The sequence below is a fragment of the Chiloscyllium punctatum genome, chromosome 49, assembly GCF_047496795.1.
Source record: "Chiloscyllium punctatum isolate Juve2018m chromosome 49, sChiPun1.3, whole genome shotgun sequence".
NCBI classification, from domain to species: Eukaryota; Metazoa; Chordata; class Chondrichthyes; order Orectolobiformes; family Hemiscylliidae; genus Chiloscyllium; species Chiloscyllium punctatum.
This window is the reverse complement of record NC_092787.1, coordinates 17,975,399-17,990,169: the sequence shown is the minus strand read 5'-3', so window position 1 is coordinate 17,990,169 and position 14,771 is coordinate 17,975,399. Positions and strand designations below refer to the sequence as shown.

Below are 14,771 nucleotides of genomic sequence, written 5' to 3'. Positions count from 1 at the left end.
ACTGTGTATTGTGACACAAGTCCAATCTAAAAAGGTCAACTTGAAACGATGGTGGAAACAGATTCCATTTTTAAGAGTCTACAGAAGGAGTGAGAGGAGGAGAAGTCCCTAAGAAGTCTCATCTACAATCTGCTAAAGGTATCATTATGCAGAGAAGAACATCACATTTAGTATCGCATGAATATGATTTAGGAGCAGCAGTAGGCCACTCAGCCCCTCAAACCATGGTCTATGCGATTACTCCACATTTCCTCTTATCTCTTGTAACTCTTTCAACTATTTCTTTATCAAAACATCTATTTACTTTGGCTGTTCAAAAGGCATTCATGAACTTTGCATCCACCATGTTTTGAGGAGAATTGCAAAGAATCATGATCCTGTGAGAAAAAAAAACACATCTCAAATCTGTCTTAAAAGTGGAAAGGCAACTGCTGAATGGCATTGTCACCAGAGAGTAATCCAGAAACTCAGATAATGTTCTGAGACTCTGATTCAAATCTGGTCAGGGAAGATGGTGGAATTTGAATCAATAGAAATCTGGAATTAAAGAGGCTAATGGTGACCATAAAACCATTGTCAATTGTCTGAAAACCCTATCAGTATTGCTCTTTTGGGAAGGTAGTTGCCATCCTTACTTTGGTCTGGCCTAAAATGTGACTTCAGAACCACCGCAACATGGGTGACTCTGAACTGCCTTCTGCGCAATTACTAATTGGCAAGGCTGGCCTACACACACCTACATCCCATGGATGACCCCTTATTTTGGAAAAAGTGATCAGGTTTTAACTTATCTTGCATGAGAAAGTATCCTTTCCACTTAAACACTTTCAAGGCCAGTCAGGATTTTATATATTTCAATCAAGTCATCTCTTCCTCTTCTAGACTCCAGCAGTTACAAGCCTAGCCTGTCCAACCTTTCCTCCGAGACCAACCTGTCCATTCCAAGTATTTGCCGAGTAAACCACCTTTGAACTGCTTCCAATTCATTTAAATCTTTAAATAAGGAGACCAACACCATACACAATATTCCCAATGTGATCTCACCAATGCTCTGTAAAATTGAAGGATAATCTTTTTTTTTGTAATCAATTCCCATTACAATACACAATAACATGCTTCCCAATTATGTGCTGTACCAGCATATTTACCTTTTGTGATTCACAAATCTCTAACATTATGGTAAATCACTTGAGTGGAAATCAAGGCTCAATTTCTATTGTGTCAGGAAGATACTCCTAAAACTGTAACATTCCTACTCACATTTGACATTTACATTTGTGAAAGTTCAAGATATATATATTTACATTATTTTGTTAATTCTAAAGTAAAACTTTTTTAAAATGTTAAGTACACCTATTCGATCATCTTAGACAGCTTCGTCAAGAATGGCACACCTATTCAATCATGGCACATATTTCTGAAGACACAGTACTCCCCTCACACAATAAACGGGGCAAATCTGACAATTGTCAGGTTAATAATAGCCGTGAGAGACAGATGCAACATGGAAAATTAATAGGAGGGCTGATTGCGATAATGCAATTGATGTGGATTCAGGTACTTCCAAAAGACATTGGACAAAATGTCATGCTACAGGCTTGTTCCCAGAGTAACGCCCCATGGAATAAGAGAGACCATGACTATGTGGTGTTTGACTGTGGGGGAAATTAGATACTGCTGCAAAATGATGTTTTGTTTTAGATTGCAGGAAAGTTGATAGTGGGAGTTGTCCAAGGGTTGGTCCTGGGACCAATGCTTTTCTTGATACATATTAATGACTTAGGCTTAAATGGACAGGGCACAATTTAAATATATGAATATTAAATCAAAATTGGGAAGTATACTGAACAGTGATAATGATAAAGGAGATGCAAAATAAATTAAAGGATGCAATTCTGAGGGGAGCGCAAGTACAGAGAGACTGGGAGGACTGAGCTTAGGAGTTGGGTGGTCATGTTACAGCTGGGTGGGCCACTTTTGGAATACTGCATTGAATATCTACTTGGCAGGGAAGATACCATGGTCAATTGGTGTTCCTGCTGTAAGAAAGATGTTGTGAAACTTGAAAAGGTTCAGAAAAAACTTACAAGGATGTTGCCAGGGTTGGAGGATTTGAGCCACAGGGAGAGGCTGAATAGGCTGGGGCTGTTTTCCTTGGCGTGTCAGAGGCTGAGGGGGGACCTCATAGAGGTTTATAAAATCATGAGGGGCATGGATAGGGTAAATAGACAAGGTCTTTTCCCCGGGATGATGGAGTCCAAAACTAGAGGGCATAGGTTTAAGATGAGAGGAGAAAAATGTACGCAGGGCTAATTTGGATGGGTATATGAATAGGAAGGGTTTGGAGGGATATGGGCCTGGAGCTGGCAGATGGGACTAGATTGGGTTGGGATATCTGGTTGGCATGGATGGGTTGGACCGAAGGGTCTGTTTCCATGTTGTACATCTCTATGACTCTACCTGTGTACAGAAATGATTGCATGTGCTTATCCATTGGGCACTAAAAAATAGTTAACTTACTTTAGTCAAATTTTTCTACATGTGATATATATCTTTAGATTATTTTCACTCCTGAGGCTGATAGAGGGAGCCAGATTATTACCTGGTTCATCCCACCTGCTGAGGTAAACTCCTGTGGACAGTGTGATTTTTATTCTAGGGTACGAGATGGATGGGGTTTACTAGTTGCTCCAGATGCAGATTGGAGCTGGCTGTGCCAAGGTTGGCTGTTCAAAAAGGCTTGCCTTACTTTTCTGAGGCTTTCTTCCATTTTTGTTTGTATTTTAGTTCTTCCATATGTAACCCTCAAATCTCACTTACTCACTCCTCTTGTGCTATCCATGGTCCTACCCAACCCTGGATCCTCTTCCCTTTCATGCCCCCATGGTCCCATAGACTACCAGGCCAACTCATGGTACTCGTATGCTCATTGACCCAGTATACTCACTCTCTGTACAGGACCAATTACCTCTATAGTAACAAAGGCATGTGAGAATCTACTTAAAAATCCAATCCTAACTGAATGAGGTATATAAGGAGGTGGTGTTAGCAATTCTGGAACGTATAAAAATAGATAGGTCCGCTGGGCCGGATGGGATTTATCTCTGGGAAGCCAGGGAGGAAATTGCCAAGCCTTTGGCTTTAATCTTTATGTCTTTATTGTTCGCATGAATAGTGCCAGAAGACTGGAGGATAGCAAATATTGTTCCCTTGTTCAAGAAGCGGAGTAGAGACAATCCTGGAAATTATAGACCTGTGAGCCTTATTCAGTTGTGGATAAAGGGCTGGAAAGGGTTATTAGAGATAGGATTTATAACCAACTACAGAGGAATAAGTTCATAGGGATAGTTAACACGGATTTGAGAAGGGTAGGTCATGCCTCACAAACTTTATTGAGTTCTGTGAGAAGGTGACCAAACAGGTGGATGAAGGTAAAGCGGTTGTTGTGGTGCATATGGATTTCTGTAAGGCATTTGATAAGGTTCTCCATGGTAGGCTATTAAACAAAATACGGAGGCATGGGATTGAGGGTGATTGAGCGGTTTGGACCAGAAATTGGCTCGCTGAAAGCTGAAAGAGGGTGGTGGTTGATGGGAAATATTCATTCTGGAGTTCACTTACTAGTGGGGTACCACAAGGATCTGTTTTGGGTCCACTGTTGTTTATCATTTATATAAGGGCGTAGAAGGATGAGTTAATGTTGTGGTTCTGTTCGCCGAGCTGGGAATTTGTCTTGCAGAAATAGAGAACACACACCAGATCATCAACGCCACACTCACAGGAATCCGATTCACTAGAGAGGAAGAAAAGGACAACCAACTCCCATTCCTGGACGTGATGGTACAGAGAACACCGAACGGAGAATTTACCACAAAAGTTTACAGGAAAGCCACACACACAGACCAAGTCCTAAACTATGAAAGCAACCATCCCACCACACACAAATGAAGTTTCATCAAGACACTATTCAAAAGGGCCACACACACTGCAGCACACCAGAACTGCAAAAAGAGGAAGAGGAACACCTATACAAGGTATTCGCCAAAAACGGATACCCTCACAATTTCATCAACAGATGCCTAAGGGAAAGACAATGGAACAGGGACATGCCGTAACCCAAAGGACTAGCCACACTACCATACATCAGGAGCATTTCTGAACTGACAGCCAGACTACTGCGACCACTAGGACTCATAACAGCACACAAACCAACAGCCACTCTCAGACAACAACTCACCAGAATGAAGGAACCGATACCCAACATGAGCAAAACCAATGTAGTGTACAAAATCCCATGCAAGGACTGCACAAAACACTACATCGGACAAACAGGAAGACAGCTAACGATCCGTATCCATGAACACCAACTAGCCATGAAACAACACGACCAGCTATTATCCTTAGTAGCCACACACACAGATGACAAGCAACATGAATTCGACTGGGACAACACTACCATTATAGGACAAGCCAAACAGAGAACAGCCAGGGAATTCCTAGAGGCATGGCACTCATCCACAGACTCTATCAACAAACACATCGATCTGGACCCAATATACCAGCCACTACAGCGGACAGCTGGAACTGACAACCGGAAGCGGCAGAGACAGGCCACTATAAATGCCGGAGGAAACATCACAGAAGCGCTTCACAGGAGGGTCCCAAGCACTGAGGAGGTCACCTAGACAGGGGACGAAACATTTGCAAGACAAATTCCCAGCTCGGCAAACAGAACCACAACAGGATGAGTTAATAAATTTGCGGATGACACCAAGGTCAGTAGAGTTGTGGACAGTGACAAGGAATGTTGTAGGTTACAGAGAGAAATAGATAAGATGCAGAGCTGGGCTGAGAGGTGGCAAATGAAGTTTAATGCAGAAAAACGTGAGGTGATTTACTCTGGAAGGAGTAACAGGAATGCAGAGTACTGGGCTAATGATAAAATTATTGGTAGTGTAGATGAGCAGGGAGATCTTGGTGTCCAGGTACATAGATCCCTGAAAGTTGCCACCCAGGCTGATAGCTTTGTTAAGAAGGCATACAGTGTGTTAGCTTTTATTGGTAGAGAAATTGAGTTTCGGGACCATGAGGTCATGCTGCAGCTGCACAAAACTCTGATGCGGCCACATTTGGAGTATTGCATACAATTCTGGTCACCACATTACAGGAAGGATGTCGAAGTTTTGAAATGGATTCAGAGGAGATTTACTAGGATGTTGCCTGGTACTGAGGGAAGGTCTTATGAGGAAAGGCTGAGGGACTCAAGGCTGTTTTTGTTAGAGAGAAGGAGGTTGAGAAGCGACTTGAGACATATAAAGATAATCAGAGGCTGAGATAGGTTGGACAGTGAGAACCTTTTTCCTTGGACGGCGATGGCTAGTACGAGGGGACATAGCTTGAAATTGAGAGGTGATAGATATAGGACAGAGGTCAGAGGTAGTTTCTTTACTCAGAGTGGTAGGGGCATGGAACACGCTGCCTGCAACAGTAGTAGACTCGCCAACTTTAAGGGCATTAAATGGTCATTGGATAGGCATATGGATGAGAATGGAATTGCATTGGGCCTTAGATTGTCCCACAGGTCGGCACAACATCAAGGGCCGAAGGGCCTGTACTGCGTTGTAATGTTCTATGTTCTAACTTTCTTGAAGAAAATCCTGCTGTTGGTTAGGTTGATAAAGTGGCAATTAACATTCACATCACACAAATGCTAGGCAGTGGCCACCTACAAAAAGTGAGAATCTAACCAATGCCTGCTGACATTCAATGGCATTACCGTTGCTGTAGCCACTACTATCAACATGTGTGGGTTATCATTGAACAGAAATTGAACAAAGCAGGCATGTATACACTCTGGCTACAAAAGCAGATTTGGAGCTAGGAATTCTGCCTAACTTAGCTCCTGTATCCCCAGTACCTATCCACCATCTACGAGCCAGAACTCAGCAGTGTGGCATAATATTCTCAATTTGGAACAGTCCAGTTCTAAAAACACATTTTTAAAAAAAATCTTTATATTCAACACAAAGCAGCCAATACCACACCTAGCACCGTCAATGTTCATTGCCTTCCCACTGATACACAGCGGCAGCAGTGTGTACCATCTACAAGCTGCGCTGCAATATCACAACGCTGCTCCTCTAACAGTATGTTCCAAACTGACACATCTACCATATAGAAAGACAATCGCAGCAGATGCATTGGAATACTGTCACCTGTAAGAACCACCCCACTTCCCACAACCAACACTACAAGTCTCCCCCAACTGCCCCCCAAAATACACAGCATCTTGATATGGTATTATATCACTGTTACTTCATGTTTGCTGGGTCAAAATCCTGAAACTCTGCAACAGCAGTATGGGTTTCCCTATACCTAAGGACTGCAATGATTCACAAAGGTAGCTCACCATCACGTTCTCCAGGATGACTAGGGATTGTCCATAAATGCTGGCATAGCAAGAAACACTGATTTCCCATGAACGAATTTAAAAACTGTCAATCAACTAGACCTAGACCTGTAAAGTAGTAGTAACAGTAGCTAATAAAAGCTTGACCAAGCCTCTGAATCTTGTTTAAGTAAATGTTGATCTGACGACAAAATAGATCACAATAAAAATGCTGGTACTATAACAAAAGTTGTCAATCTTCTCTCTAGCTTTGTTAACAGAAAAAGTTTGGCTCTCATTCACACTATGAACTAGTCATGCAGGGTTGAGGATAGGGTTGACAATATTGTTCTATGCAGGACCAACATGGACTCTGGGTTGAATGGCCTCCTGCGCCATTATGATTCAATGTTTCACATATCAATTTTAATCAGACAGTATTAGAATTTTGCATGCACCATTTATTGATAATAACAAAACATTATAAACCAAAAGCTAACAATTTTCTTAGCAAATGCTACAGCTGAAATACAACTATGTATGCATTGCACTCTGGTTTCAGCAGAAACACAGATTTTATGGGATTTTTATATTGTCACAGCAATTGAATTCCACTGTTGGTGAGTACTAAGAGAAAGCTATAACCAGAACAAACATACACAGATTGTGCTATGATTACAAAGTAAGTCAGACACCATTGGTAATTTGTTCAGGAGTGCAGGTTGATATAGAAGAAATGGCAAATTGAGATTAAAGGCAGAACCTTCCAGGTCCCCAACCCAGCTGGCACGTTTGCAGCCAGAGAAGCTCATAAAATCTCACAGGTAGCCTTCCCACTACTCCTCTAATTTGTGTGCAATGCTAAAAAGGGCAAGTGAGGTCTAGGATGGCCAGCTGGCCTGCATGTGCCTCAATTATAGCCTGAACAACCACATCCTGCCTCAAATTTTGAGGCAGGCAGGTGGTACTCAACAAGTCAGCCTTCTTGGCCTTGAACAGGAGGGGTGTGCCCCTATTATGGCCCCCAACTAAAAATCTAACACCAACCTCACCCTCCAGTCCAAGAGTTAAGCCCTAGATGTTCCCTCCTTCTCTGCCCTTCATATCATGAGCCCATCCCATGATATTTATGCTCCACTTACGTTCATGATACCCAATACAATACAATATAGCTTTATTTTATATCATGCAAAGTCCAAGAATCTAGTAACACAGTACTAATGTGGTCTTAACCATTACCCTACATATCTGAAGAATAACCTGCCTACTTTTGTATTCAATTCCCTTTGCAATAAACAATAACATTCTATTAGGTCTTTTTATACATGCAAACAAATCTTTTGCAAATCATTCACTAATACATCAAGATTGTCTTTCACCTTGGAGCTCTGCAGTTGCTCAATTTAGATAATATCTTTTATTTTTCCTGCCAAATTTAACATTTTTCCATTATGCTCCATCTGTTTATTTTTTCTAATTTTCTTACCTATCTGCATCCTTGTATCCTCTTCACGACATTTTTCCCTAGCTATCAGCAAATTTAGCAAACAATAACTTGGAAGAAGGAACTGAATATATTCAATTAAACTATAAAGGTTGAGGTTGTGCATTGATCGCAGTGATACATCAGTAATTACATCTTGCCAACCAGAAAACGACCCAGTCATGCCTACTAGAATCACTGAGTCATAGAGATGTACAGCATGAAAACACACCCTTTTGTCCAACTTGCCCATGCAGACTAGATATCCTAGCATAATCTAGTCCCATTTGCCAGCACTTGAACCATATCTCTTTAAATCCTTCCTATTCATATGCCCATCCAGATGTCTTTTAAATGTAATTGTACTAGCCTCCACACCTCCTCAGAAAGCTCATTTCATACACACACCACCCTCTGAATGAAAACCTTGCCACTTAGGTCCCTTTTAAACCTTTCCCTCTCAACCTAAACCTATACCCTCTAGTCCTGGACTCTCCCACCCCAGGGAAAAAGACCTTGTCTTTTTATCCTATCCATGCTCCTCATGATTTTATAAACCTCTATAAAGATCACCCCTTAGCCTCCAATGCTCCAGAGGAAGTAGTCCCAGCATATTCATCCTCTTCCAATCGCTCAAACCCTCCAACCCTGGCAACAGCCTTGTAAGTCTCTTCTGAACGCTTTCACGTTTCACAACATCCTTCCAATAGGAAGGAGACCAGAATTGCATGCAATATTCCAAAAATGGTCTAACCAATGTCCTGTACAGCTGCAACATGACCTTCCAACTCCTATTCTCAATACTCTGACCAATAAAGGAAAGCAAACCAAACGTCTTCTTCACTATCCTATCTACCTGCGACTGCACTTCCAAAAAACTATTAATCTGCACTCCAAGGGCTCTTTGTTCAGCAAAACTTGCCAGGACCTTACCATTAAGCATATAAAAGTCTTGCTCTGATTTGCTTTTCCAAACTGCAGCCCCTCACGTTTAAATTCCATCTGCCACTTCTCAGCCCATTGGCTCATCTGATCAAGATTCTGTTGTACTCTAAAGTAACCTTCTTCGCTGTTTACTACACGTCCAATTTTGGTGCCATCTGCAAACTTACTAACTATACCTCCTATATTCACATCAAAATCACATATAAATGAAAAAAAGCAATGGACCCAGCACCGATCCTTGTGGCTCACCACTGGTCACAGAACTCTAGTCTGAAAAACAACCCTTCACCACCACCCTCTGTCTTCTACCTTTGAGCCAGTTGTGTATCCAAATGGCTAGTTCTCCAGTATACCTTGTATACCTTGCTAACCAGTCTCCCATGGGGAAACTTATTGAGTGCCTTACTAAAGTCCACAGAGATCTTGTCCACCGCTCTGTCCTCATCAATCCTTTTTGTTACTTCTTCAAAAAACTCAATCAAGTTCGTGAGACACAATTTCCCATGCACAAAGCCATGCAGACCATCTGTAATCAATCCTTGCATTTCCAAATAATGTAAACCCCATTCCTCAGGATTCCTTCCAACAACTTGCCCACTACCAATGTCAGGCTCACTGGTCTATAGTTCCCTAGATTGTCCTTACCATCTTTCTTAAATAGTGGCACCCCTTTAGCCATCCTGCAGTCTTCTGGCACCTCACCTGTGACTATTGGTGATACAAGTATCTCAGCAACGGGCCAGCAATCAATTCCTGTGCTTCCCACAGTGTTCTAGGGTACACCTGATCGGGTCCTGGGGATTTATCCACTTCTATGCATTTCAAGACATCCAACACCATCTCATCTGTAATATAGGCATTTTTCAAGATGTCACCATCTATTTCCCCACATTCTGTACCCTCCACGTCCTTCTCCACAGTAAACAATGTTGCAAAATACTCGTTTAGTATCTCCCCATCTCCTGCGACTCCACACATAGACAGCCTTGCTGATCTTTGAGGGGCCCTATTCTATCCCTCGGTGCCCTTTTGTCCTTAATGTACTTATAAAATCACTTTGGATTCTCCTTAACCCTATTTGCTGAAGCAATCTCATGTCCCCTTTTTGCCCTCCTGATTTCCCTCTTAAGTATACTCCTGCTGCCTTTATATTCTTCTAAGGATTTGCTCGAACTCTGCTGTCTATACCTGGCATATGCTTCCTTCTTTTTTCTTTGCCAAAACCTCAATTTCTCGAGTCATCCAGCATTCCCTACATCTATCAGCCTTTCCAGGAATATACTGTCTCTAGACTCTCATTATTTCATTTTTGAAGGCTTCCCATTTTCCAGGCATCCCTTTACCTGCGAACAATTAGCTTTAAGTTCTTGCTTAATGCCGTCAAAATTAGCTTTCCTCCAATTTAGAACTTCAATTTTTAGATCCAATCTATCTCATTTTAAAACCAACAGAGTTATGGTCGCTGGACCCAAAGTGCTCCACCATTGACACCTCAGTCACGTGCTCTACCTGATTTCCCAGAAGTAGGTCGAGTAGGTACATCCAGAGACAGAACATTTTCTTGTGCATACTTAAATTTTTCTCCATCTAAACCCTCAACACTATAGTTGGAAAGTTAAAATCCCCTATCATAACCACCCTATTATTCTTACAGATAGCTGAAATCTTTTTACAAATTTGTTTCTCAATTTCCCGCTGACTATTAGGTGGTCTATAATACAATCCCAATAAGGCGATCAACACTTTCTTATTTCTCAGTTCCACCCAAATAACTTCCTTGGATGTATTTCCAGAAATATCCTCCCGAAGTACAGCAGTAATGCCATCCCTTACAAAAATGCCACTTCCCCCCTCCTTCCTTGCCCCCTTTTCTATCTTTCCTATAGCAATTGTATCCTGGAACATTAAGCTGCCAGTCCTGTCCATCTCTGAGCCATATCTCTGTAAATGCTATGATATCCTAGACCTATGTTCCTAACCATGCCCTGAGTTCATCTGCCTTCCCTGTTCAGCCTCTTGCATTGAAATAAATGTAGTTTAATTTATCAGTCCTACCTTGTTTTCTGCTTTGCTCCTACCTGCCCTGACTATTTAACTCGCTCCTTTTCCCAACTGTACCAGTTTCAAATTGATCTCTTTCCCTACTATTTCCCATGGGACCCCCCCACCCCAACCTTACTAGTTTAAATCCTCCCTAGCAGCTCTAGCAAATCTCCCTACCAGTATATTAGTCCAATCTGTCCTTTTTGTACAGCTCACATCTACCCCAGAAGAGATTCTAATGATGCAAAAAATGTGAACTGTTCTCCCCTGCACCAGCTCCTCAGCCATGCATCCATCTGCTCTAGCTTCCTATTCCTACCCTCATTTGCTCATAGCACCGGGAGTAATCCAGATATTACTACCCTCAAAGACATCCTTTTAAAATTCCTGCCTAACTTTCTGTATTCTCCCTTCAGAATCTCATCCTTTTCCTTTCCAATGTCATTACTTCTAATGTATACAATAACCTCCAGCTGGTCCCTCTCGCCTTTGAGAACATTCTGTACCCTCTACAAATATCCTTGCTCCTGGAACCAAAGAGGCAACGCACCACTCTGATTTTTCACTGCCGGCTGCAGAAACATTTGTTTGTGCCTCTGCTTAGAGAGTCTCCTATCACAATCAATCGCTTGGAACCTGATGTACCCCCTCGTTACATTTGAGCCAGTCTCGATACCAGAAACTTGGTTATGCATGCTGCATTGCCCTGAGAGTCCGTCACCCCCTACATTTTCCAAAGCAGCATACTTGTTTGAGTTGGGGATAGCCACTGGAGACTCATGCACCACCTGCCTCACCCTCCTACCTTTCCTGGGGTTAACTCATCTACCTGTCTATATCTGCGGCTTTTCGCTCTTTCTATAACTACCACCCATCACACCCTCTAGGTCTTGTAAATTCCTCACTGCCTCTAACTGCTGTTGCAATCGATCCATGAGATCTGATAGGATTCGCAACGAAAGACACTTCCTGCAGACATAATCATCAGTAACATGGAAACTCTCCATAAACTCCCTCATTCAACAGAAAGAGCACATCACTTTACCAAAGGCCATCTTTGCTTTTTTGCAATCTACAGACCCAGAAAATAGCATTGTCTTATTGCTCTTAATAAAAAGTGCTCCAGGTGAACTTACTACATAATGGTGCATATTTTTAAAATTTATTCAAGAGACAGATCTCAATAAAACATTTAATCAAGAAAGAACGCACTCTACTCAACTGTAGACTTACAGCAAAGTTACACATAAAAACTGTGCACTTATCTGTTCCTGGGCTGTGAGCTCTCCTGCACAGGTTCCTCAAAGATCAGCTGTGAATTTTGCTATTTGTTAATCTTTCCTAGATGTTTCGATGTCCAGAGATACCTGAACTCAAACAGCAAAGGAAATAACTGTGCAGATTTACTGCTGTGTCAGTTAGCAGTGTAGGTTTCTTCCTCTCTTCCTCACTCACCATGTGGTCATTGCGTTTTGTCTGTCTCCTTCCTTTTAAAAGTGCCGTTGTTTTGATCTTTCTTCCCCAAACTTCCAAAACAATGCAACAACATATTTTTAGATTAGATTAGATTAGATTCTCTACAGTGTGGAAACAGGCCCTTCAGCCCAACATGTCCACACCGCCCCTCTGAAGAGAAACCCACTCAAACCCATATTTACCCCTGACCAATGCACCTAACACTGTGGACAACTTAGAATGACCAATTCACCTGACCTGCACATCTTTGGATTGTGGGAGGAAACCGGAGATCCCAGAGGAAACCCACGCAGGCACGGGAAGAATGTGCCAACTCCACACAGACAAAAGGGAATCGAACACTGGCGCTGTGAGGCAGCACTGCAAGCCATTGAGCCACCGTGCCGCCCCAATTAAAACAGCAACTGCTGCTGCTGGAATTCAAGGAAATCACCTCCAACACCTACAACACCTAAAACACCTCACAAAAGGAGCAGCTATTTCAAATTTGTCCATCCTCCATCTTGGATTATCCAGAATCCCTTGTTAACTAGCCTGCCAGCCAGCCAGCCAGCCAGCCAGCCAGCCAATCTCATACAATGCCAATAAACAACGCATTACATCTTGAGATTTAATTTTCCACAATAGCATTTGATATAACAGTGGTCTACAGCACAAAAAATCTGCACTAGCCAAAAACAAACACCTAACTATTTAAGCCCATGTTCCACCCCTTGGCCCATAGTGTTCTATACCTTCTACATCTAAATACTTACATGTTACAAGGGTTTCTGCCTCTACTATGCTCATGATGAGGGGGTGCCAGTGTTAGACTGGGGTGGACAAAGTTAAAAATCACACAAAACTAGGTTATAGTCTGGTGTTGTGTGATTTTTAAACTTACTATACTTATGACAATGCAGTCGAGATTCTCACCACCCATTTTCTCACATCCCCTCTAAACCTCCTACCTTAAAAATCAATGCCCAGTGATTTATCTGTCCACCAAGGGGAAAGGTTTCTTCTTACCCACCCTTTGTATACCCCTACATTTCAATCAAGCTCCCCTTGGTTTCTTCTGCTCCAAGAAAAATAACCCCAGTCTATCCAGTCTCTCTTCATAACTAAAATGAACCAACCCAGGTAGATCTTGGTAGATCTCCTCTACACATTCTCCAGTACAATCACATGCCTTCCATAATGTAGATTCCAGAACTGCACACAATATTCTAACTGTGACCTAACCAACATTTTATACAGTTCCAGCATCACCTCACTGCTCTTAAATTGAGCCTCAACAAATAAAGGCAATTATCCCATATAACTTGTTAACCATGTTATCAACCTGTCCTGCTATTTAAAACACTAAAAAAATTAAAACTAAAGTGTCCAATATTAAAATTTATTGCACTGAAATTTCTTCTTGTTGCTCATCAATGTAAAGTAATGCCACTGTACTGCTGAAATCACAGCTAGATATTAAAAGGATGGAAATTCCTTCATTAACAAGCTGTCCACAAAGCGAAAGGATAAGAGCTGAAGTTATAGAACTGTTGGGCTAGTTGTTTTCCCAATAAACATCATGTGATGTGCCGTGAAATTTATTAAACTACCACCAAAATTTACCCCGCACCTTATCCAGGATTTTAAAAAGCAACTTTATTACCTAAAATACAATTAAAGCCCATTACGATGATTAAAATAATCTAAAACATAAAACCAAACACATCACAACATCAATATTAAGCAATATAAAACAAAAATCAAAAATTGAACAAGAGCAAATCAGAAGTCCATCCAACTTCTTTAAAAAATCCATAAATAAATAAAGCAACTCCAATGTCAGCAATATTGTTAGGCAAGAGGTAAACAGCTTAAAGTTCTGTATCTCCAGGAATTCCATCAATTCATTATTCTTTTTTGACTATTTCCCTTTAGCTCCCACAACAAATCCAAATAAAAACTCGTTCGCCTCTAGTTAATTTAACAATTTCATTCTTCAAATGTACATTTGTTCACTTTTACAACCCATGCTTTTTCAAGAGAATCACCATTCATTTCAACAACAACTTCATTATTCTGAAAGATCAAATCCAGCACCCACAAGCTCCCACTCTTCTCTCGCAACCTAGTCTCTAAATACTTTCCAACTATTGTTGCCTACAAAGTCCAAGAGCTTTTCAACTTTCCTGTTGTGCCTTTTAATACATGCCTGTTTTACTTATGGGGATTTGTCTCCAACGAGACATCACATCTTCTACAGTTCTTGTTCATCTGCAGCCTACCGTGTGACAATGTTGTTCGAGTGGGATACAACTGCATCCTAAATAACTAATTAATTAGTTTAGATGTCTTAATGTCTAGTTCATTCTTCACCCACGCATTGGATATTTTGTCATTTTTAAAATAATGTATTCTTGATCCTTGACAGGAGAAGATTCAAGGGCTTTTGCCTGA

General features: G+C 41.4%; 1 protein-coding gene across 4 annotated transcripts in view; it reads right to left on the bottom strand.

Moving 5' to 3' along the window:
* The window catches only part of LOC140469297 (transforming growth factor beta receptor type 3-like), a 126,396-nt gene that overhangs the window by 81,358 nt on the left and 30,267 nt on the right, over positions 1–14,771 (bottom strand). The gene's annotated exons all lie outside the window — the stretch shown is intronic.